The sequence below is a fragment of the Pteropus vampyrus genome, unplaced genomic scaffold (assembly GCF_000151845.1).
Source record: "Pteropus vampyrus isolate Shadow unplaced genomic scaffold, Pvam_2.0 Scaffold73, whole genome shotgun sequence".
Taxonomy (NCBI): Eukaryota; Metazoa; Chordata; class Mammalia; order Chiroptera; family Pteropodidae; genus Pteropus; species Pteropus vampyrus.
The window spans coordinates 2781660-2786990 of record NW_011888854.1 but is presented as its reverse complement, the minus strand read 5'-3'; positions in this window follow the sequence as shown (position 1 = coordinate 2786990).

Sequence of the window (5331 nt, the reverse complement as noted above, 5' to 3'; positions counted from 1 at the left end):
AGAACGTTTTTGATGGTGGAGACTTGTTTCAGGAAATCTTTCACCCTCCTTCTTTAAGAAATCCTTGACCTTTACACCTGGAGCAGTACTAATCCATCTGATCTGATATCTCTTTGCAGGAATTCATTACAATTTCTTCTTTCTGTATAATTTTAGTAGATAATGATTATCAGAAATGTGAAACTTGTATTCTGTGTGTTTATGCAGAAGTCCTAGAAGTATGAATACCTAAAAGAAATCTAACAGTTTGCTTCTTACACGTGTGAAGTGATGTCTTATTTAAGAGTTACCTTCTTCTGTGTAGTGCTAAAATGAAGAACTAGGAAAAATAAGTGAAAATTATGGAGTTGACTTTTTAACAGAAGGATAACATTTTCAATAACTAAGATCTGTTAAAAAATGGAATAAACACAAAAGTGAAAAAATAAAATCCCTGACATTTAATATATTAAATATATGACAAAGACTTTGTAAACAAGGTCTTTGCAGTTAGCCAAACATAAAACAGTTACACTCTGAGCCAGGGTCTAACATCCAATCCACAGTAAATCAGTTATCTTTCATTGTGTAACAAGATACCATAATCCTTAGCAGCTTAAAACAATAAGCATGCATTATCTCACCCAGAAATGGTTTGCCTTCTTCTCTCAATTACTCTCACACTTCAGAAAGAAACACACTCTGACTTTTAAGTTTATCCCATATTTTACTATTATTTAAACGGAATCATATAGTATATACTCTTTCATGCGTGTCTTGAACCATCTAAATTACTTATTTCCAGATTCTGTCATGTTTTATATAGCCCTAGTTGCTTCGTTTTAATTCTGAATAGTAACGAGTATGGGAATTTACTACAATTTATTTATCAATTCTAGCACGGAGGGACATTCGGGTTATTCTCCATTTTACACTAATAGAGTTGTGCTGCTTCAAATATTCTTGGACTTTTGATTGGATACACATCGATGTGCATCATTTTTTACTGAGCACAGCTTTCATACATACTAGTAAATGAAACTTCTTATAACTAATAACGTCTCCAGTAACATATTGCATTTTGTCTGATATTACTATAAAGCACGACTCTTTTCACTCTATTTGATTAGTGTTGGCTAATGTATATTTTTTAAACTACTTTGCAAGGTTTCACATGTATATATCTGATATATGTCTCATAAGTACAGCTGTCCCTTGGGATCCTTGGGGTATCGTTTCTGGACCCCGGAGGACGCTAAACTGATGAATCTCATCTAAAATATAAAATATCGTAGTTTTAGTATATAATGTACATATATTCTCATCTAGTGTAAGTCATTTCTATATTATTTATAATACCGAATACAATTTTGAAATTATTAAGTAAAAATATGAAATAAGCTAATGTTAGTACACATGAATTTTAAATTAAAGTTTGAGAGCAGATCTCTCTCTCTTTCATATTTGTCATTTTCCAGGTTAAGATTTTCCAAATGAGACATAATAAATAGCTTTTCTGGTATAGGATTTGTCATTGGTAGACATAGTACTGGATTTTAGTTCATTTACATAAATAGTTGATAATAGTATAAAAATGTCAATATTTATCCTAATTCATTTTTGTGCCTCAGTTGGACCCTAGATTTCTCTATAATAAATTAGGGGATGATATTATTACTTATTCCATTGTTTTGTTATAAGTGAACCTATATAAAGTTACCTAGTAATATTGAAATTTCTGGTTAGCAGTATCATTATAAATATTATCATTAAAATGTATATAGATATATTTACAGAAATAGAAATATAACTATAACTATATAGAAATATGAGTATATAGAAATATACCAAGAACTTAACTTCAATAATTTATGTAACATAAATTCCTCAGAAGTGATAGAAACATCTGAAGACTTTCAAATTTTTTTATTTGTGACCAAAGCAAAGCACTCATGTAGCCTAATATACTACTTTCTAATTGCCATTCTAAGACTTAGGAGGGCATGGCTATAAATTTCTCTTGGAAGTATAATAAAATACGATACAACAAAAAACATGTAGTACAAACCCAAAATTATATATGGCAGACACCACAGCCAAATCCATGAATAGAACTCTCTGGAAAATCAAAGGTAACAATTGATGTATATTCTATTTCCTGGGTCATATACAAAGATTTTGCAGTTAATTTGAGGTTGTGCCTACTGATTTCAAAAGGCGAGAATTAGAGCTTAGTTATTTTCTGTTTGAGAGTTTGGCTTTTTTATGTGTCCTGTTGTATGGGAGGGGGGAATCTCTTTTAAGTGATGTTATAATTTATGCTCATTTCCACTGCAGATTTAAAAGTAATATTTTTCATGACTAAGGTCAAGAAAAAAAATCCAAGCTCTGTGATATATTTTAGTATAATAGTTTTTCTGGCGAATATTCTTTATGTTTCTAAAGGGTAATTTACCTGTCAATTCAGCACTATACTGGCATACAAATTAGTGCCTGTAAAGAAAATATTTAAGTGTAGAAACAGCAGGAGAACTGAAGAAAAGTAAGAAGTTTCCAGAAATGATAGCATTGTACTTTCTCATTAAGTGAAAACATTTATTCAGAGTCAAATTATGCCATAATACATAATATCTTTTCCTTGAAATATTTACTAAAATATTTGTAGCCCTTGGTTATTGATTTCCCTGAGATGGTACAGAATGCTATCCGGATGATTAAATTTAAAACAATAATCTTTTACTTCATGAACATAACTGAATTTCGTAAATGTTGATGATTCATCTCCTCAATCTGGCCAAGTTACTAGCTCCAAAATATAAACACCAATTGTATCTAGATATTCAGTGACCCCCCGCCCCAGTTCTACAAAGTGCTACTCTCTTTTATACTGATATAAATCTATCTCTGCTTTATTCTGAAACCAATCTAAGTGTGGTCTAGCTATCACCCAAGTAGAAAATCAGGATAATTAGAAGATCACGGCTTTTAGGCCCCATTTAATGACCGAAAGTACTATGTTTTCACTCAGCCATAATTATATATAACTCTAAAAACATCTGGTAAAGTTTAAGTAAGATTTGATTAATTAAGAAGAAAATTCTAATTTGAATGTGTTCGCTTATTTCTCTTCTTTTTGTTGAGAATTCAAATAAAATTGTATTTCAAATTAAAATGTACATATATTTTTAGGAAGAAAAATTCATTCGTGATATATTATGCCATTAGCAGCTGGTGGTGAATTTATCTATGCCTATTATCTTTATGAAGTAATGAAAAAAATACTAACAAGTAAATATCCAACAGCCAAAATATCAAGCAGTGTTTATCTATTTAGACTCTAATGTGTTCATGGAAACGAAATCATTGCTGTGCCATATCTAGTCCAAATCACTGAAGATGAATTTTCTTCACTACATAGTTCGTGTGGATTCTTCAGTAGTGGATTCTCCATTCGACCTGTTAGTTTGGCATCACAGTTGTGTTTTCACAGGACGACACGTAAAGAATGCACTGCAACCTTAAGGCCTCTAAAGGGACCTCTTTTCCCCTCTGGATAATCACTAGCATTTTGGAAGGTTGCGCAGACATTCATCTCATGTGCAGTACAAAAAAATTTCAGGAATTCACTTGGAGCTGAAACAATTATACAGTGCCATGGAGAGATGCGACAATAGAGATAATCAGTCCCTCAAGGCTATAATGCGTTCTTTGTATGCATGGTTACAAGTCAGGGCGCCAGAGGAGAACACTAGGGCTAATGCACAGGGCACCTGCCATCACAAACACATAAAAGGATGTGGAAATGTTTCAACATGATCTAGTAAATGGATGGCACAGCTATTTCATCAAGTTTAAATCTAATTGCTTTAGCCCTTGTCACACTAATGGCAACACTGCCCCTGTTACTGCTGACTCAGAACCAATGCTGCTGTGTCTATTGTGGAAGCTCTTCAATCTAAAAGAAAACACTGTGCTTTTGTAAAATGCGTACGCGAAGTACTGCCAGTTAGAAAACACACGTGAATCTTTCTCTCTGTTTTAAAGCCTATCTGAAGTGCCTAATAAGCCTTGAAACTCAATGAAACATACACAACGTGTATTGAATCAGGAAGGTAGCGAACATGTCAAAGGAAATGACACTCAACGTGCAGCATTATTTTAGAAAATATTTGGGATTTTTTGTTTGTTAATGGAAAGAGCATTCTGTCTGTGGTCCATTTTATCCAACAAATAATAGGCTCTTGGCAAATGTATTGACGTAAGGAAACTAGCAAATAAGTTTCTGATTTAACAATATTCAATTTTCATTCAATTATTCATTAATTAAGCCAAGTATGTATGCATTCAGAAGTGTATACTAACTGAGTGCCTATTCTGTGCTAGGTAATATGATAGATGTTTATAGTCAGGAGTTATACAACCAACATTGTCTCCGCCTTCACATGGCTTGCAGTTCATTGGAAATTATTGTCAACTACTTTTTGCAAAACGGGGGGCAGAGATTGCCACAAACACATCCTTTCCTTCACAGGTGTGTATAGAAGTTTTGGAAATCATTTTTGTGGTGAAAATAACAGAGGTAAGTTACTGGACACTCAAAGTACTTAACACAAAAGATGAATCCCTATCTATTGTGGCTGCTGAGAAAATTAACATCTGGGGTGGAAATGGGGTGGGAAGATGTAGTCTTAATATTCAAATGTAATCATCTAGTTCCTCTCCCCCTGCGCATGTGTGGAGATACCTTTATCAATTTATTTAGGTATAATTGAATCTATACTGTTAATATTTATTGGGCATCAGTAAGATTTTATGAGTTGGCACCAGGATACACCATTTCTTCAATTTTAAGCTTCTTCAGTTCTAAATAGATCCCGTCTGTTGGCACCAGGATACACCCTTTCTTCAATTTTAAGCTTCTTCAGTTCTAAACTTCATTTCGTAATGTATTAAACTAGAAATTAATGTAAGCATTGTCTCTCTCCACCATTCAACACACTTGAAATAAGTGTATTTTAACACTATTCTAGTCCTGGTCTACACTTTCCCACACTGGGGCAGGATTTCTATGTACTCTCACTGTACCAACGTCCAATTTGTCTCCTCTATATCCTTGATTCTGGACTGCAGTACCTCTCACTCAGATAATTATGTCTGCTAAGCCTTTAGCTACTTCACTCATATTTGATTAATATGATTTGTCAACAATGACCTACAGAGGATTTCCATGTCTGTTCAAAACTTTGTCCATCTTCCTTATATTGCTTATTTTCAGTTGGGCCCTTTTTGATTTCAGAATGTATTATGACTGACAAATTCTGGTTTCAGGTTGTGAAATCACACATAAGGTCT